The sequence below is a fragment of the Periplaneta americana genome, chromosome 4 (assembly GCF_040183065.1).
Source record: "Periplaneta americana isolate PAMFEO1 chromosome 4, P.americana_PAMFEO1_priV1, whole genome shotgun sequence".
Lineage (NCBI taxonomy): Eukaryota > Metazoa > Arthropoda > Insecta > Blattodea > Blattidae > Periplaneta > Periplaneta americana.
The window spans coordinates 145106193-145128014 of record NC_091120.1 but is presented as its reverse complement, the minus strand read 5'-3'; the positions used below and the strand labels follow the sequence as shown (position 1 = coordinate 145128014).

At 34.8% G+C, this 21822-nt stretch overlaps 1 long non-coding RNA gene across 1 annotated transcript in view; it reads left to right on the top strand.

Moving 5' to 3' along the window:
- Nucleotides 1-763: 763 nt before the first annotated feature.
- The window catches only part of LOC138698262 (uncharacterized), a 41013-nt gene continuing 19954 nt past the window's right edge, over nucleotides 764-21822 (top strand). The window contains exons 1-4 of the long non-coding RNA XR_011331804.1: nucleotides 764-979; nucleotides 1060-1158; nucleotides 11046-11157; nucleotides 16398-20274. This is a non-coding gene — a long non-coding RNA (uncharacterized lncRNA). The remainder of the gene's footprint in view (nucleotides 980-1059; nucleotides 1159-11045; nucleotides 11158-16397; nucleotides 20275-21822) is intronic.

Genomic DNA, 21822 nt, shown 5'->3' with positions numbered 1-21822 from the left:
CCTCAGCCGTTATAGCTGGCATTCGCAACCAATGTATAAAAGCTTTTAAAAATAAATAAATAAATATGTAAATTCAATAAAACAAAATTTAGTTCTTTGTTGAAATTCAAATATTTGAACAATGGTCATCTCGAAAGAAAGAGTCCACTAATTTATTATTTTTAACAAAATCGCTTTTAAAATAACCATAACACCCAGACAGGAATAAAAAAAATTGAAACCAAAGATCATGATAATATAAATAACAATAAGTATAACGACATAAATAACACGAAAGAAAATAATTTGAAACCAGACAAACTCATAAATGAAGAAAATTAAGCTGCAGCTTGAATTTAATATCCTGGAATTTTCATGACACAGACTACCAAAAGGGGTAACAAGATCACTCTACATGAATAAAGCGAATTACTTCTTAAAGTAGTGAATTATTTATGTTATTCTTATTTCAAAATGTTAGTAGATATATAGCAGACAAATACAAGAAATTTAATATATATATATATATATATATATACACACACACATATATATACATATATATATATATATATATATATATATATATATATATATTTGTACAAAAATGGGAACAATACTAAAAAAATTATTAGTGGGGTAATCCTATTACCCCTCCCCCCTTGGTAGCAGGAGAGTGTTAATGGAATTTTTAATAGCAAAATTGCAATTTTTTAATTGTCTAGTGCTTTTCTGGCGTTACTTGGTTAGTGCCGTGTCAATTTTAAAGTTGGTGACACTGCTCCGCGTTATTAATTGCACTTGTACAGTAGTCTGCAGCATCATGGTCTGCAGCTGCTGCTACTGCCGCTAGTGGCCTCTGTCTAGATTGATCGTGTTGCTACGTCATTGTTCCTGGTCGTTCTCCAGTTCTCTCCTCCTTTTTATTAGATTGATCAATATTGTAAGAGGCACTCTTTCGTATATGGCAAGTGGGCAGCTTCTTATTGATTACGTTACGGTATACCTACTATATCTATGTTTCTATTGATACAATTAAAAATATTCGTCAGCTGTGTGTTAATTTAATAAAATTTGCAGGACGTCACGTTGTTTGTGTCAACAAAGAAAATAACCCGGCCAGTGGAGGATCCGAAGGCGTGACGAACTACAACATATTGCATTAACGAGTTTTGTAAGGTATGTAAAGTTTTGAATTCATTCTTTGCTGTATAAATTTAGCCAATATGTGATGGAAAGTCAACAGTGTGCTTGGTTTGCTATAGTGAGAGCATAATAGTTAAGTACCAAAAAAGTACTGTATTGACGTCATAGTCTCAGAAAATGGGGAGGAGGGTCTATCTATATAATTTGAACTAGTAATGAAAATTACGGGAAAACGGCTGAACGGATTTTAATTAATGACCCGTCATTTTGAAGCTTGGCATCCAAGGATTTTCAGAAAAATTGTAACTTTCGGTGAAGCGTTAGTATTTCTACATAATTTTCTTATTTTCCAAAATCCATCTTTCGTCAATTTTGAGAACTAATTGCATTTCAGAATAAAACAAAACACACACTACAAAAAAAAATAGGCTATTACACCTGCAGGATTGCTGACATATTTGAAGCCCAAAGTGAATTGGTTATTAAAAATTTCAAGACTTACTAAAAATAATTTACAGGTCTGATTCTGCTATGTATAATTTTCTGAGTACAGCTGTGTATTGGATATTAAAATCTACAAAATTTGAGGTGGTTTGATGACATTATTACCATTAGAAATGAAATATTATTATAGTTAATGCCATGATGTGACTATTTTTCATTTCATACTTAATGCTATATTGATTTGAAAGTGAAACGTTTTGGGATTATGTAAGTAGATGTAGACAGTATCTTAAATTAGAGCTTCATTTTTATAATTTACTGAGTGGCGGCTATATATATATATATATATATATATATATATACACAAAACGTACGTAAGATAATAAAATTGTTATAAAAAATCAAATATTTTTATAGTTATTAATCAAGTGGGGTTGGGTCTTTTTCATATACTTAATGGCGGTGTCGTGTAGATATTTATATGCGTCATTCTCTTCAGTATTGGCTCGAGAGAGCGCAAAAATTACAGTTCCTAAGGAAAGATCAAAAGGTATTACTTACTGATAAAATAAGAAGCCTACAAAATTATGTAGTCTCCCGATCATTTCAGCAACATCTCTTAGCAGGATAAAATAATTTTACCCTCTACATTTCAAGCTCTACATGCAGCAACTATACCAAGATGCTATGTCTATTGTTCGAAAGCATAGCAAACCTGACATTTTTTTAACTTTCACCTACAATCTACAACGACCTGAAATAGCTATTGCTTTACTCCCACATGAAAAACCCACTGATCGTCCTGACATTCTTACTTGCGTTTTCGCATTGAAACTCAAAAACTGAAGGTGGATAGGTTCAAGAAAAAGTATTTGGAATAAAAAAAAACATTCAGAGGAAGTATGTTTCATTTTTACGGAAGCAAATCACTTTCAAAATGTCTTGATTGAAAATAAATCTGAAAAATTTTTATTTCAATGTCTAATGAACTTAGTTTGCAGCATTTTCTGCACAAGCCACTAGCATAAATATAAAAAAAAACAATTCTCAAATAAATTTGCGTTAATATTTTTTTTACTTGAGATTGTACACTTCATCTCAAACATACGAAAAGAAATTTCCTAGCCTTTAATAAGGACCCAGTAATTAAATAAAGATTGGGGAACGGATTATTATACACTGCAAGGTAGAGAAGATGTTTCAAATAGGCTACTTGATTGTTTATACATATGTAATAGTTACCAAAGTAGATACAAGTTCAGTATGGTATAAACAATTGTGCCGATTCAAGGCTACTTGACGTTCACTCCCGAAGTCTCGAAGTCTTGAAACACTCACAAACAGTCATTACGTCAACGACGCGACGTAGACAACATTGTCGTGCGTGTTTTCGGCTTTGCGGGCGCTGTTACTCTTGCTTTCTCGATTGTTGTTCAACTCTACTGTTCACCTTACCAGAAAGATGAAAGGTGGCTTCGTTAGAAAACACCAGGGAACGAATATGCATAGGCTACTTATGCAGAAATTTCTTCGTAGCACTTTGTCCTCTGGTTTTAGGGCTTGCAGCAACAGTAGTCGGTACGGATGAAATCGCAACCGCTTGCGAAGTCTTGCCTTAAAACCAGTGTAGGCCTACCATTTACGGATTGTATATCCACTGGGTGGATCTGCACCAAACTTTGTTCGGTAATGCCGTTCCACATTAATAACCGACTTGTTCACATGAAAATAAAGCACACAAAAAGCTTTTGTGCCCTCTATAGCAGCCATTTCGCGTCAACAATGAACAAATTTATTTATATGCGCTATTTTGAGGCAGTGTTACCAATTTATTTATTTATTTATTTATTTATTTATTTATTTATTTATTTATTTTGCTAATAATTGTAACATATAATATAAACAGATAAAACTTTAGTTCGCCCCTGAAAGAATAGCTCAGGAGCGGATTCCTGAATTGAATTAAGAAGTATATAATACAGTTTGTCTTATGTCTACTACACAATAAAAATAAATAAACTTAAATTTACAATTTTTCAATTTTTATAAAATTCATACATAACTTTTTAAATTTAATACTAGAACTATTAGAATTGACAAGATTAGGATGTTTAAATATAAATTTGTTATATATTCTTGGGCCTAAATTATTACTATGATTAAATACTGTAGTAGTGTTGCATTTTGGTTCAAACAATCTTAAAGAATTCATACCTTTTGTTTCATAACTATGAGAATACAATTCAAAATATTTAGATTTTTATTGTATGAATTGTATTAATACAATATAATAAATCTGTCTTATTTTAAGAACATTAAAGTCTAGAAACAATTTTTGAGATGGAAAATCAGTAGGTTTATGAAGACATATTTTAATTATTTTCTTCTGTAATAAATAAAATGGATTAAAATTGGATTTAAATAAGCTACTCCATCCTATAATTTCATACATAATTACCGATCGAAATAAAGCTAAGCATATTATGCGTAATAAACTTATTGACAAGTAATTCCTCAATAAAACAAAATAATATATTATTTTATGTAATTTATTACAAAGGTAATTAATGTGTTGGTTCCATTTTAAGTGACTGTCGAAGATTATGACTAAATACTTAACTTCAGAGGACTCCTTAATAATCGGACATTTACACTGTATAAGGCAACAATTAGAATTATGTAATTTAATACTTAATGTTAATTATGGTTTTATTTTCGTTGATAGAAAGGAATTAGGAAAACAATGTTGCCACAACTAAACTTTTTGAGTTTATCTTTCCAATGGCGGTATTTTCATGCACCTCAGATTCATAGAACGTAAATTACATGTGTTCGAAACAGGAAAGGTCTTTCGTTTGAACTCTGTATTATGGAGTATGGGATAACCTCAATGTCTGACAATGAGTATCGTTAAAATAACAGCCTACACAATTATATTCTTCCTTATATTTGATTTTATTTTAACTTCAATATGAAGATATCATTCTTCTTAAGGTGCTGGTACATCATCATCATCTAGATCAGGCTTGCAAATAAGCAGACGCGAAGACGTCCAGGGCATCTAAATTATTTTCGGGGCCGTCTAAGATACTAATAACACTGGAGTCTGAATTAGAAGAAAATTGTTTAAGTTCAATAATTAATATTTCACATTTTTAAAACTTCGTATTATTTTGCAATGCCTATTATGTTTTCTCTTACATCAGGCCTATGTTTGCCCTTAGAGCAGGGGTCGTCAGCACAGAGCACGCTGGGGCTAGAGTCGCTTACCCGCGGAAAACCCAGTGCACTAGGGTGCACTCCGTAGCTGCTAGCGGGTATGCTATCTCTCCCTGTTGCACGACTGTGCACACGGGACAGCACCGCATACCAATTGCACATTTCAGCGAGTGCTGACGACCACTGCCTTAGAGCATATTTCTTCTACAATTTTCTTCAGTGTTATGCAATGGACCTGTAAGTGGGTGAGTACTAAAAAAAAATGCATAGTTACAACACTCACCACTACCACTAGATGGCGTTTAACTTGTATTAGCAAGAAATGGGTCACGCTGAATTATCAGTGTCGCCAACTTAGTGTCTTTTTTTAGTAGTTATGGCAGATATTAATTATTAATTTGGGGAGACTATTTTCCAAACAGATCCGTAAGAATATGAGTAACAATCGGAAAGTCTATCCAGAAAGGAGATTCACTAATGCACCTTCTGTTTTATCAAACATGGAGGTTTTTGACACAGCCAAATGGCCAGTTGGTCGGCATAACTACTCTTCCTAAAATAATTTACGGAAATATTAACGAAAGGACACGTCTGTTATGTTTTATAACTGCTAGTACCTTACAGTGGCCTAAATAGTGAAAAAAATTTTAACGAAAGGTTTCCAGATATACACAGTGCATAAATGTTATCTTTTCACACTCACATGTGGGCATCTGCGCTGTGTACTGTAACTTCCACTCTACCTCCGCGAACGTGGAAAGATAAAATGTATGCATTATAGTTTAATGGGATGTAGCAATCCTATTTGGGATTACTGTAGTAGGCTAGCCTATAGGATACCACGATACAATCACCAAATGACGAGGTCACAAACATGGCAGCGATATAAATATTAAGTCATTAAAAGGACAAGAATAGGGGTTTTGGAGTTGGGACAAAAATAGAATATGGTTCATAAAATACATTAAAGCCCATTCACTCGAATTACACATGCATTAAAAAAATAAGGTCTCACAAAATACAAGGAACATGAGGTAGCGTCGCGATTAAGACATAACGCTCCACAGCCGGAAGGTCGAGGGTTCGATCCCCGATAGGATCATTGATTTTCTATATTGATCTAATCTTTCCTGTCGCACTATGACCCTGGGGTTTTAACACAAATGAATGCCAGGGGTATTCCCTTGGGAGTAAAGGCTGTGGGCAAGTAGGACATTCCTACTGCCATTAAAGACGATTGTCTGTAAAGGTGGGAGCCTGACCTTCTAAGTCGATTTGGCCTGTAATGGGGTTGGCTTTAACTTTTAAGATACAACATTTCTTCATCAACTTTACCAACACTGTACCAAATTTAAAAAGGACCTAGTAAAAGAATTCACTGATGCAAATAAAAATTACAAAACACGGTATCGTAAAATATAGCAAAACCCATCCATGCAACTAACCATACACAATTAAAAAATAATATATTCGTAAAATACAGCAAACCACCACCGTTAACCTTACAATATCATGTAAAGTAGTCCAATAACAGTGTAGATGAATAGAGTAGGCATATCGTAAAATACGGTAATGCTCAACCTCTCAAGTTACACATGAAAAAAAAAAACATCATGAAATACAATGAAATCCTACCGCAAACCTCATGGTCACAATTTTATTACAAATTTTAAAAAATGCACAAGTAACCAAAAGGTCAAAAAATAAATATTATATATGCTATTTGGCCTACTGAAAAAATAATGTTGTCAAAACATAAAAAAATTATGTCAGTTGATATACTGGGATGTAAAAGAACTCCTGGGGGACAGAAAAGGAGCTAGTCTTTGCGTATACCTCTTCTGTAAGACAATATATTTAATTAAGGCCATACAAAAACAAATTAATCAAATTGAGCCACGTGGAGTAATCAGTCCAATGGCGTATACATATTTAGAGTCAACTCCTAAACGAGCGATTGGCTCATGCGTTTTTCCCTGGTTTTCCGCAGTTCCACGGTCCAATTCCCTTCCCCTCCCGTGTAGAAAAGGAATTTAGATTTCATATCATATCATTCATCTTCTTCTTCTCATTCCATAGACATATTCAGATCAAGACGCATGTCTTCATCAGCTTGTGGGAAGGGGTTTCCTCTCCGCAACCGATCCTGGCTTGCCAGCCATTCGCAATATCTCTGCCAGGATTCATTCCTTAAGAACACTTCCAAGGGCGCTTCAACACCTTAGAAGGGCCGTCGGAATGTATTATTCTGTGCTGCTTGGTCACCTTGGCAGTATGAACTTAGAGCGGGGGGTGGGGTATGAGGCTCTCATTAGGTGAGCGGGTGAGGGGTCACATGCGGCCGGTGAGTTGGTACACCCTCATTCTCATTCATCCCATAAGACTCGGGGTGCACAATAGGCCTCAATATAGCCGACGTGCAAAGGGTCGTCATAACCCGTCTGTAGTGACCGTGACCTAACCTAACCTAGAGTCAACTCCAGCAAGATGAAGTAGGCCCATTATTAATAATTAAAAATTATTGTAAAAATGGCTCGAAGTCTCTAGAAGCCGCATTATAAATAAGTGGGACGCTTCTATGCCTCTGTAGAAATAGATTTGCTTGCTCATACCCTGCAAAGTTGAAACCGTATTTCGATTGATTAACGCATGGGTAGAACAAGGCGAAGATGGGCTGAAAGACCACAGGTAACAGGGTTGCAGACCAAAAATTACGACTCCTTAACAAGATGACATGTTTGGGAAGAGCTTCAGCGTCATCCTGACTTTTTCCAATATTTAATTAATTCAGCGCTACTTCGCTTGAAAGCTTGACAGCTGTGCAATGGTGACAGGATTAATTACTAAATGATATGTGTGTGGGGGATTGAGAATTTAAATTGTTGCTTAGAATCAAATTAAATTGAAGTGCAAGAAGTAAAATCTCTCCCTTTTTTGTGTGTGTGTGTTCATTCATTTCTCACCTTTGTACAGTATTTAAAGAGACGTTTCTTCAGTTTTCTTTGTTTACTTAACACACTTATACCAACAACATCATGTTTACCATTAATAGTAGTCGTATAAATACAGTATGTCTACATATATCAAACTGAAATTTTATGAATTTGTTATTTATATGGTTTAAATTTTATGATCGTATAGAAGAAGCGAACGTACCGTGTCAATTATCTTTAGTTGTACAAGATCAGAGCATTTACAATGCCGAAAGCAAAACATTCTTTACAGGATAGTTTGAATAAGGTTGTGAAGGACTTTGGAAATGATCATATAGTCACATGCCGACTCTATAATATATGTGTTCTGTGTAAGACGTCAATAAGGAGAAGAAAAGGTAAGTACTTGAAACAACATTGTAATTCGAAGAAACATATTTACCACGTAAATTTGTTCACCAGTGTAGGCAATGAACAATCGTCCGCCTCTACTGACAATCAGGTTAAGGACTCGGAATTTTACAGAAATGTATGTGAAATGATGGTTAAATGTAATATACCATTTCATAAGCTCGAAAATAGTTATTTTAAGGACTTTCTGGAAAAATATACACAACAAAAACTACCACGACCTGCAACACTTAGCGAACGATATTTACAAAACAATCTGTTGTACATTCACAATAATTTTTCAGGGTTCTCGAAAACAATTACACGTATAGAAGGTCGCGATCTGAAAATGTCAGACGCCCTTAATTTAATAAAAGAACTAGAAAGAAACGTGAATGTTCTAGATGTACAGGGTAATACCGTTGGCGAAAAAGTTAAGAATAAACTTAAACGAGTCCTACACAAGAACCCTGGTTATTCGGCTTTGTGTTCTGCCAGAGACGCTTTGTGTGGCAAAAAAAAACTGGACAAGGTGGAGTAAAAGACAATAACGTTCCTTATTTACTGTTTGCTCCAGTAACGTCTTGTGATGTTGAGAGAAATTTCTCTAAATACAAATTGTTGTTGAGTGATCGCAGGAGAAGCTTTAATTTCGATACTTTACGCATGCACTTAGCTATAAATTGCAACAGTTGAAATTCACGTGTTTCGCTCAAGAATGATTAACAGAAGTGACTCATCTTTATATTAATGCGAGTGTACGTGTCCAGTGTGTCCCAGCGGGTACTCCACCCCTTCGATGTGATGTCAACAAACAACGACGTGAACTCCATGTGCGCACAACTAAAAGATAAGGGGCTAAAAGTGAATGCTCTAGTTATCTGACATCACGTTTAACTGAGGTAAAGTGTGTGATATACACTGTTTCTACAAAGTAAAGACAGGAAAGGATCCATATTTCTGCAAAGATGATAGTCAACAACTAAAAACGACTGCGTTAGTCCTTTCTACACCAAAACGAACGTATCCTATATTTTCATGTTTCATTTATTTGCCTTGGGTTGCTGTTATGTTTCCGGGTTGCATTTTTGTTTTTCATTGCTTTTACAGTAGTTTAAAATGTTACAAAATGGAAAATAATAGTGAAAATTATTAGGCCTATATACCGATGTGATTCTGAAATAGGCTACTGATAGACTTAATTACTAGATTTAAGTTTGTGATATTAAAAAAATGGAATATCCATAAAGGAAAAGTATTAAGAAGATTGGTAGGAATGTGTGTATAATTCATGGCCCCAATTATACCAGTGAACTGTGCAATATCCTAAAATCGACCCACAACCTCTCTTCGTTCAGCCTGAGACGCGTAGGAAAAGAAATATCGAGTGTTCCCTCTTAAAATACTGAAAATATCAGTTGAATAAAATTGTAATGTAAGCAGCCGATTCATAGGAGAAATAGCACAGTTTTTGTTTGTGGAATATTCCAACTGATAGCCTACATTATTTTGTTGCAGCAGAAATGACAAAGTATATTTTAATGAACGAAATCTCTGCTGAAATTTTCTGTCATCTAATTCCTCGTTAGAATTCTCTTTCCATTAATGCAACTTGAAGCTCATTATTAGGGTGCGGATGTTGATGAGCTAAAAGTCTACTTAAAATGATCAATAAAATGTCCTTAAAATAATGAAGAAATGACTTAAAAATAAAATAAAATGACATTTAAATATTATTAACCGTACTCGCACCACAACTTAAAAATTAGTCACCTTGTTTCAACGACTGCCCTGCAAATGTCGGAGAGAGAAGGCAACTTCCTGGAATTTGACTAAGATAAAGGAAAAAAGCATGCAACAAGATGAACGTTTTAAGGGAAAACTATAGATTTTAATGAGGGTTTACAATGTGTTTCAATCAGAGATGGTCCATGTCAGTGCCTTCATTCTCCGTGTCCTCCTCCTTCCGCTTTTCACTTTTGTTACCAGACCTTCCAGATGGAGAGTGTAAATAATTATGAAACAAATTGTGAGCGCAGCGTGTAATCTTGCAATCTGTGTGTTAAAAAAATACTGTCTACTGTAGTACATCCCTTCCTATTATCCACAAAACAGTGAAAGTTCCCTCCCTCCAAACATAAATTCTAAAGACACCCTCGTACCAACAAAAGAACAGTAGCGGTCAAAGCCCTCCCTTAAACTGAACTGTTGTCAAGCCTTTTATATTACTTCCGTTGTGTGAGGCGAAGCCTTCAGTGTAATGAGGGCTGGACTTTAGAGTTTGTTCCAAACTATAAAACTCAAACTTCACTGTTATTCAGTAGGTAATTACTAGTGGGGCCTACTACTGATCTGTTTGCTTAGAAAAAAAATTCAACAGGCCTATATGTAAAAGAAGGAAGTAAAATGTACTTAGAATGATCTAAAAGTTCTTTAATATGTTAAAAATGACCAAAAACGCCGAAAAAATGTAAAAATGACCTATTAGTTCAAAAACGTAAAAAAATGCAATATAAGAAATTAATTTTTTATGTTGATATTAAAATAGAAAGGATTTCTATATTAATAGGCATCGCCATAATGTGGAAAATAAGAAGATGACTTTTCATTAACGTCCGTCCTCTACTCATTATCATCCCTATCCAAGTACAATAATAATCGTCTTCGAAATAATCAGCTGTGAATCTGGTTGTCATTTTGTTTTACTCGACCTACTAATCCCTGGTTATGTCCTTTAACCACTGCAATATGGCCGATTAGAATTACCATGGTTAACCGTTTGTTAAGTCCTAACCGAGATAGATGCACCGTAAAAATGCTTAACCAGGAGTTAGATGACAATCTTAACCAGTGGCTACATTGATACACGTGGCCATAAGTCATTTATCTGTTGAGTGGTTTTAAATATAAGAATTGTTTTCTTTTGTATTATAGATACATATTAAAGTACGGAACGTGGAAAGTCATGGGAGAGAGCGCATGGGATGGCTTCAAGAACCTCATCAGCTCAATTTGGCAGTTCCTGGGTTCAACGATGACCCTTAATGTATGGATTCCGTTATTGATCATCATTATCATTGTTATTTTTTGCCGTTGTAGGGGGTCATCGTACACTCAGATATAATAAATATCATATATCATAAATATCTTCATAATGTAGGACTTGAGGCCATATTATTGTCCTGTAAGTCGGTGTTGGACGAAGAGTAGTAACTCCAGTGTCTCTAGACAGGCCTCACGAATTCTTGGGGCCTGTTTCTTAAGAGGTTAGGTACAGCTTATAGCAGTAAAATTTTTCAAATTATTCAACATTTCTTTTTCTCTATTACTGAATCTTGTACAATAATGAAAATTGATGTGTGTAAAACACTGTCCTTCTGCTATATGAAAAAAAATATATATATTTTTACGATTTAAAAAAATTATATATATACTATATATATATATTTTTTTTTTTCAAAATTGAAAATGGTGGCAGTTCACTGTGCAGTGATGAAGCATTTTCCTCATAACTCATAAACTTGTTAACTTTTTATGTTCTCTCTCTTTTATTTTATTGCTGAAACTCATGTTTATAATATCATGCTCTTTCAACTACAGTCCTTAATAAATAATATTTTTTTTATTTGTGTTGGAAGAAAATACTGATATTTGACCTTTTTTTAAATGAATCTATTTTTATCAGACAATCTATCAAAGGTAGAGAAGTGATCTTGTTTCATATTGTGGTTATGACTTGCATAAATACACACAAAAAATTTCATCACAGTATATTAAATAGTTTTTTAGTTATGTGGGAAATATTTCATCACTGCACAGTGAACTGAATTTTGAAAAAAAAAAAAAAAATTGGAAATAATTTTTTTTAATCGTAAAAAAATGTTTTTCATATAGCAGAAGGACAGTATTTTACACATACTAATTTTCATTATTGTACAAGATACAGTAATGGAGGAAAAAATGTTGAAAATTTCCAAAATTTTACTGCTGTAAGCTGTACCTAACCCCTTAAAACAACTGCTTTGACCAATTTACCATCGGACGAGCTACATGAACTGTTATTCCATCAATATGTTTTGTGCACTAAGTGAAGTATACGATTGTATGTTATTGAAAGTCATGTAAGTTTGTAATATTTTTAACTACACAGAAATGGTACTGAGGAATACAGACAATTTTAAATAGTTTTATACAATCAGAATATTAAGAAAATATACCAAATCAATAAAAAGGCTAAATTATGAACAAAATGATTGTGACATTTAATTTTAAATGCTATATATTAATATGAAAGGTTCTTAGGAAAATATTTGGGGCTAAGAGGGATGAAGTTACAGGAGAATGGAGAAAGTTCCACAACGCAGAGCTGCACGCATTGTATTCTTCACCTGACATAATTAGAAACATAAAATCCAGACGTTTGAGATGGGCGAATCTAGAAATGCATATAGAGTGTTAGTTGGGAGGCCGGAGGGAAAAAGACCTTTGGGGAGGCCGAGACGTAGGTGGGAAGATAATATTAAAATGGATTTGAGGGAGGTGGGATATGATGGTAGAGACTGGATTAATTTTGCTCAGGATAGGGACCAATGGCGGGCTTATGTGAGGGTGGCAATGAACCTCCGGGTTCCTTAAAAGCCAGTAAGTAAGTATATATTAATATGAATTAACCCATGTAATTTATTAAAATTACACTCAATATCATATTATGAATAAACATAAAATATTGATCAAATAATAACAACACTATTATTAGAAAATAGCTGCAGTATTGAGATGTAGGGATACCATTAAATTAATTTAAGTTGTAACAATGAAAAATGAATACAGAAAATTATTTATTTTGAATAAATTTTATTCAGCTTCCTCCAAGTGAAGGCTGCCTAGAAGACAAAGCGTACCAAAAAAAATATTGTTTTTTTTTAGTAAATGGTAGGTAAATAATTATAATGGAAAAAAGAAAACAATGGAGAAGGAAAAGAAAAAGAAGTAACACAAATAATTATAAATAATTGAAAACGACTAACCAAAACATCATTAATTCCAGAAGAAACATAAAATTTCCTAGTATCTATCTGCTATCAGGCGATCACAGTCGTCTATTTAGCACTAGTTGCAGGACCCAACTTAAGTGAGCAGATCGCCATAGGAAAGAGATCAATCTATATAACTGTAGAGATGGTTTCTTAGGATTTTTATAGATCCCTTCACTGTAGACAGAGATACTTAAGTGACAAGAGTTTGTCCTAGACCAAACTGCTTTCAAAATTGCGCGAATCTTTTTGTGATGGTCCCTCTAGCCCCAATCAGTAATCCAATAACTTCGATCGACGTTAGATGATATTTTTCCTTATAATATGGTATAGTGGGTCTTGACGAACTAAATGACCATTTTGCAACGGTACAGTCAATAACCTTGGATACGGTTGACAAACAGCAGACAGTTAACGAATTACAAATGACTCCAATTCCGGATAGAGAAATATTTTTCTTCACTTATGTCACAGAAACTGAAGTGAGAGCGGCAATAAAACGTATTACTTCTAAAGCTGAAGGTGTGGATAATATTAGTATAATATTATTGAAGAAAATATTGGACATAATACTGCCGACATTAACACATATATTCAACGCCTCACTCATAACTTCTACCTACCCGAACCTCTGGAAGAAAGCCTTTATCCGTCCGATCCCTAAAATTAAAACCCCATTATGTGCAAATGATTTCCGTCCAATTAGTATCCTACCTGCCCTATCAAAAGCTCTGGAACGTATTGTTCACAAACAACTAATGAACTATCTAACCGAACATGCCTTACTGGACGAATACCAATCCGGGTTCAGAAATGGACATAGTACGACTACAGCACTACTAAAAGTGAATGAGGATATACGTGAAGCCACAGATGAACGTAAATTAACATTACTGACATTACTTGACTTCAGTAAGGCATTTGATACAGTTGACACGGACCTTCTATTATGTAAATTAAGACTTCTGCATCTTTCTGAAAGTTCTGTTACTTGGTTTGAATCCTACCTTCGCGAACGTCAACAATGTGTCATTGCATGCGATTATTCTTCAAGATGGTGTGTCGTGAAATCTGGAATTCAACAAGGATCAGTTCTCGGACCTTTACTCTTCATGATTTATATTAATGACGTGACTAAAATGATAAAACACTGCAAATACCATATGTATGCTGACGACTTGCAAATTTATTTGCATTTCCACCCTGATGAGACTAGTGACGCAGTAAATAAAATAAACGAAGACTTAAATTCGATTTCACTGTGGTCACACAAATTTGGATTAAGGTTAAATCCAGAGAAATCGCAAGCAATCGTAATGGGACATAATCGTCTACGAAGTACTCTTGATAGTGGTACTATACCACATATAACATTGAATGGGATTATTGTTAAATACAGTGAAACAGTTAAAAATCTTGGCATTTTTATGGATAGCGATCTAAATTGGAACACCCAAGTAACACACACTTGCAAAAAAATATTTTCTCAACTTCACTCTTTGTTTCATATGAAAGAATTTCTACCACTTAGTCTAAAAAAGAATCTTATTCAGACGCTTGTAATGCCCCATTTTGATTATTGCGATTCCTTACTAACTAATGTAAGTTCACTCTTAGCTGAGAGACTACAACGTGTTCATAATGTGTGCATACGATTCATCTGCAATACTCGTAAATTTGACCATATAACACCTTCCCTCCAGTTACTTTCATGGGTGCGTCTGAAGGAACGAAGAACAATACATTCACTGTCTCTTCTATTTAGAATCATGCATACTTCTACTCCGAATTATCTCTTATCGCGCTTTCAATTTCTTACAACTCTTCGAAACCGACATCAAGCACTTCTTTCTATCCCTCATCATAGAACGTCTCTATACTCATCCTCGTACACTGTAGAAATACCTCGTCTCTGGAATTCGCTACCTAATGATGTCAGGGACTGCCGGACTTTATCACAATTCAAAATTAAATTGGAAAATTTTGTCTTGTTTAATGCTTTTAGATATTGCTAGAAGTGTCGATTTGTGTTTTTTTTTTTACTCCAGATTAAAATCGCAAGTTTCTTGTTTATGTTAGTTAATTAGGATACAATTAATTATACTTAATCACTCATTTAAAGTTTGTGTGACTGCAACCTGTGTATATTTTTGTGTGACTTTACTTCGTTTATAGTGTTTTTTTTTTCCTTTTTATTTCTGTTATTGTATTTGTATTCCTGGTGTTGTGGAAGAGAAGGCCTGATGGCCTTAACTACACCAGAATAAATAAATAAATAAATAAATAAATAAATAAATAAATATATGTCGCATTTTTCCTGATGTACCTCAATAGGTTGATTTTCGTACGTTTCCATCCTTACAGTGCTTGTTGATCTTGTCGGGATAGTGATCATGTCAATGCGCCTTGAAGACCCATTTGTGGATAAACCATGGACCTTCTCTTCTACTTGGTAATTTTTTCCTCGTAGGGCCGATGCTAGGAGGGATCGAATCTTGTGGTGACGACTATTCCTCAGTAGTTCTCCATGAGGACAGGCTCCCAGAATGTGAGCAAGTGTTTCTTTCTCACTCCGACAATGTCGGCAGTGGGTTCCATTCTGAGACCTACCTGGTGGAGCACGTACTGGGCGTACATTGGCAGTCATCTTAATAGCGTCCTTCCATTCGCTGCTGGTCAATCCATTCGGTTTAGATAGCCATTTATTACCAGGTGTGTGTTCTTTGTATAGAATGACTGCCTTTCCTTTCTGAGGCAACATACACCAGGAATCAAATTCTTTGTCTCGTAGGAGAAATTGTTGGGAGATGAAATTTGAACCCCTGTTTCGAATATTCAGTATCCATCCCAACAGATGGCTTATCTGTTAAGTATAAATTTTATTAATAATGAAGACAATAACAATCACGGGTTTTAAATGCTGACTGTAAGAGAGTAATGCATTTTAAACAGCTCCTTTCTGACTTCAAGAGCAAGCTGTGAGCATGTGTCCTTACAAGAATTTTCACAAATCTGTTCCCGAAACGAAATACCTTGAAGAAAATTGTAAGATAAACTATAATGGCAAAACACAACATAGACCAACTAACACTAGGTAAAGTGTAAATTAAAATGCAGCTAATAAAATACTGCAAAAATAACAGCCAGGAACTTACATTACTTGGGGGTATACTCAAGACCACTATCCCTCAGCGAATTTCGTGACATCTTTCCACTTATTAATACTAATTTGTCTGGATCTTTTTTATTTTAGATTTATTTACCCGGTCAAGATCTCTGGCAGAAATCGTCAATGTCTTGCAGTCGTCCATTTTACGTAATAGATCAACCGAAACTTGAAACAAAGAGTTCAAGTACCCAGTATTCGTAAAGAGAACAAACTCCCGTGCAATAACTCCCGATACGTTGTAAACAACTGAAAGAAGTTAGAAGTGACTAGTGACATAGACCATTGTCCCAACTAAGAAATTCATGGTTGTAACTCGTGTAGAAGCGTCTCTAATATAGATATTGAAAAACAATTTTTATGTAAGACTATACAGAGCATTATTCGATTAAAAACTCGATTTTGAAAAATTGTAACATAGACCGTTATTTGGCCCAATGCTTCTATGAATGAAAATGGTACGTACTGTCCGTTACTCAGGAGAAGACGAGGGGCAAGAATGTGACCTTCTTGACTATCGCTGTTGATTATTATAAACATCGCTCAGATAAGCATCCCAGTAGCCAGGTTATTACTCGTGCAGGAAACATGAGTAACAATGCGTATGGAAATTAAAGCTAAGTTGAACAGAAGGAGACCTAATGTTTCCGCTTACTGCAGTACAAATATTGACGTATTGTCGTACGTTATCTGTTCACATCCCTTCCCCCTCAGTCCGCTCTCGTCTTCTCCTGAGTCACCGACAGTACATCTTTCATAGCTTGCTCATTTAGGATATTAGGGCTATGACGTTCTTAATTATTGCAATGCACTTTGTTCTATGAAGTTATAGGTGTAACTTTTCACGCGAGGATCCTACACTTGGACAATTTAAATTAAAGAGTTCCCTTAAATGACCGACAGATTTTATCGCGGTATGACAGCCAACAAAAACCGGCAATTGAATTTCAAATGTTATTAATAACTTAGCAGCTGCAATATATATTTAAGTTTAGGCTGAGAAGTAATAGGTACATGCTGAATTTTGTTTGTCTTTTGATGACTCTGCATGCTTCAAATCCGCTTTTTGTGCCTTTAGTTCCACTCGACACATTTTACAATACGCTTTGGTATTGTCACTGTGAACCTTTTGAATCCATTGCTTAATATGGGGTCGTTATACCAACTTTTATTAAAGTTTTTACAGTACTTTTGTCTCTTTCCCATTGCAATATACACAAAATATTAGGCTAATAGTTCGCAGAAAGAAAGATTTCCATACGCAGTGTAAAAGAATAAAAAATGAACTCACTGTTCACAGCCATCTTATCTTGTCAATAATAAAATTATATACGTCATAAAAAGAACAAATACTTATAATTACTATTCTTGCAACCAACATTAACACTGACACAACAAAATATAAGACAGTACAAAAACTGATCAACTAAAAAATCTTGCTAGTCAAAACTCGACAAATAGAACAAATGTATAACTTGCACAATGCATCTATATGTATGTAATCTATCAGCATAGAGGGAGAGAGAATCGTTTCATGGGGGAGGGGGGCAAAGCAAAACCATAGAATCCCCTTATAATGCGTTATGGGGTCATCATTTACCTCCCCCCCCCCCCGTTGTAGATTGACCATGGTACAGTACAGTATATCGGAATATGATCATTTAATAGTAGCCTATAGGGCTTGAACTGTAGATCTACTACAAATTATAATAGGTCATAATTTAAAACACTATCTCTCTATTTCTCATAATTTAAAACAATCTCTCTCTATTTCTCATAATTTAAAACACTCTCTCTCTTTCTCTCTCTCTCTCTCTCGCACAGAAACACATATACATCAATAAAAGTACCTAACTGTGCCAACAGAAACTTTTTTATATTAAGCTTTCCCTATATCACAAGAAATGTAAACTCTAATTCTGTGTTGTTTGAGTAAAAGGAGATAAGTCATAAAAATGAGTTTGGAGATAAATTAAAATTAAACTTGGAATCCTTATTACAAATAATTTTCTACACAACTAAAACACATCAACTGCTAGTATTCTTTTGATTTTTGCAAACTCATTTGTAGTCTATAATTTAACTTGGAGTGTTCATCTGGGAAACAAAATTCCATCTGCACAAAAAAATGACATCCCTCTTTACCCGAACACCACAGAATTATTTTATTTAATCTCGTCTTTAAGTTTACATATTATACCGGGATCACTTTTCTCTTTTCTGCATTGTTGTGCAGTATGTCATTCATATTTTTCCAAGTGGCGGCCTGCCTGAATACCTGCAGACTTCGAACACATGAGTACAGGTTATTATAAAAGAAACATTACAGTGCTTCCATTTCTCAAATGAGGTATAGAAATTCTTATATATTCAAAAATTTAAAATAAATATTATAGTCCAGACACATGATCTGAAGACATTAATTCGTCATTTTAATCACAGAATCTTAATCATAAACAAAAGCAAAAAAGATCTTTTGAATTCAATATTTTCTGACGTTAATAGAAAAAAAAAAGAGTTGAGACAAGTTTGGGGGGACAGTGCCCCTCCATGCCCTCCATAATAACTCCGCCTATGAGTCTATGCATTAGAGTTTCGAAGATAGTCAGGAAGTGTGGATAGAAAAGTTCCATGAAAGACTAGATTAAAGGGGCATACGAATTGCGTGCTATGGTGTAATCGCATTCAGGGAGTTACCCTTAGTTTCAGACACGTGGAGGCTAGAACCGTGGTTTAACATTAAGAGATCATTGCACCACAGTTCATTTACAATAAATTTGCATTCCTGCTTTAATGGAAACTAATTAATATGAATACTGAATGAAAAGTCTAAAAGCACGAGATTTGGCCCTGATCTTAATGGAAAATAAAAAAAAAAAAAACACCAGATTTTTGCCTTGGCGCTAAGTTCATGAAATTGAGTATCACATGGACTTCAAAAGCACTAACACTGGTCCTCCCCAGTGTTGCCAACTGGACGGAAATTCCGTCAAAACTGACGTAATTTCAACGTAGCGGACGGGTAAAGAATGGCTTTGAGGGGTGACGGATTTTCCGGCGGAAATTGCGATTTACATCGTCTTGTAACTTTTTTAGCTGCTGTCATTTTTTATTTTTTTATTTTTGGGGGAGCGTATATCAATCTAGCACATCAACTACAGAACTAAAGGCAGATGATGTGGATGAATTATTATTTTAATCAAGATTGTAAGTAAGTTGTATTAAAATTTCGTTTTTATTTATATATACAGCTATATTGAGTGGGTCTTATTTTTTTTTTTTTTTTTAATTTTGACGGATTCTGACGGATTTCGAGGTGTTAGACTGACGGGGATACAATTAATGTGTTGGCAACACTGGACTCCTCCCTTGAATAAACATGAAGGCGGAAAAAAGTGTTTTAACATAGGAGGTCATTCACGTGGATTTCATTAGCATATGTACAGGAAGTTAACTTATTACAAGGAAATCACTGATTTAGGAATCGAAAACCCATGTCGTGACAAAGAAAAATGGAAGAAAGATTTTAAAAAATGAAAAGAAGTTATCATCCGCCCAAATTTCGCTCGCCAAAATTTCTAGTAGCCCAAAAATTCACAAACCGCCTGGACTAAAAATTAGTCGCAAACAGGGCTCTGGAATAACCCAATCCGCGACTTTTCGCCCAATTTGGCAACCTTGATTTAGTTAGTGATAATCTGTATTAGTTTGTAATTCTGATATCATTCCCTATGTTACGAGGAGAGTACGATCATGCGCGCCCGACGATGAAGTGGAAGGGGAAGCAGTGCGATCCTGTGATTGCATCATATTGTAATATTGCATACCGCTTGCGTATGTTGTATGACGTGAACTTGAACAGAGTTGGGAGCGTGTGAGGAGTGAGTAAGAAGGGTGTGGCCATAACAGCTGTGGGAAAATAAAAGAATCCGACTTTCAGAGGCGAGACGAAAACACTGAAACTGTAAGTATTGCTTTTAAATAGTGAAAAATTTTTCATTAACTTAACATGTGAAAAATGTAAAATTGTAAAGAAACTGCACAGTACAATAGAATTTTAATTGGAATTCTTTACAAAGACAGTTCGGCAATGGAAAATAATGCATGATTATTTTAATATATACCTGTTTCTTAGAGCATAAGCCTTCGTAATGTCTACCGCAACAATGTTAATTGCGGATAAAATTTGAGTCTCATACCAACCACCTTTGCCGATTTCGCACCACCCATAATTAGTAACCGGTTTAGTTAACATTACCGGGAAAGGTAACCTTTATATACGCCATAAAGGCGCTTGGAGGCCATGGAGGTAGAAATCCATGCTTTCATGACCTCGCCACTAGAATGAGGTGTGGTCGGCACCAAGTTGAGACCGTCTTTTACCCCCGGTAAAGATTCCGGTACTCAATTTGACGTAAGGCTGATTGAACGGGGTCGTTCTGGAAGTTTTGGTAACGAGAAAACTCCTATCACCTCCCGGAATTGAACTCGCGATCTTTCAGTCCATAGAAGTAATGGATAATAATGGACGTAGTTATATAAAAAGCATCCAATTCATAAAATGTAAGTTTAGAGATATGAGCCTTTATAATTAACTTTATTTTGAAATTAAGTCATGAGTTAGTTCAGTGCTCATGATCATGGATGGGCAACTCGTGCTCCCAAAGTGCTTAAAAAAACCTTGAAAGAGAGAAAGGCAGACGGAGCCAGCCGCAGCAGTTACAAGTTGTTTGTGGTTTCGCTGGAAAAGCCACGGTGCGCTCTGGGGGCTCATGCAGGTGATCGTGATATCTACTCCATGATTTGAATTTCAGAATGACACATGGTACAGTAGGCCTAATTATAGTAATTTTAGACAGAATATACTGAACACATAACAAAATTACATTATTTTCTAGCTTTGTAAATTAGTTTAGTACTGGAAACACAAACTGAATACAACCTTTTCAAGATACAACAAATATAGCTGCAACACTTATTTATTATTACACTATTTGTTAATATTTCTTATGTGTCTTATTTGAAACGTAGAACGCTAGAATTTACAAATCTTTATACATTAGAGAGTATTTCTCTGTTCTCAGAAAGGTAATAGTCTGTATTCGCAAACAATAACAAATTCAAGGAAGTATTTTTTACATGTCACGGCAGATGAAATAAGCTTATTTCTGAGCTCTTTCTTTACTTTGAGAGTTTTTACACTTCTTTCTTGTATTAAACTCTGCCTCAAGCACATACAGTATTTATATGGAAGCAAAGAGTATATTTAGAAATTCTGATTTAGGCAACATTACGAAAAGTTCGATTCCTGATTTTGCTGGAATCTGAAATGCGTACTGTTCTGTAGATTTATTAATTCAAGCTATAAATTTTCAGGATTTTCTATCTGCGTAAGCCAAAAAGATTTCAGAAAAATTTCGATTTCTTGTCATTTGTCTTTGTTTCTCCAAACTTAGCAGTGAATTCTGCTATAGGTCTTGAAGTATGAGCTTATATTTGATAACAAGATTTT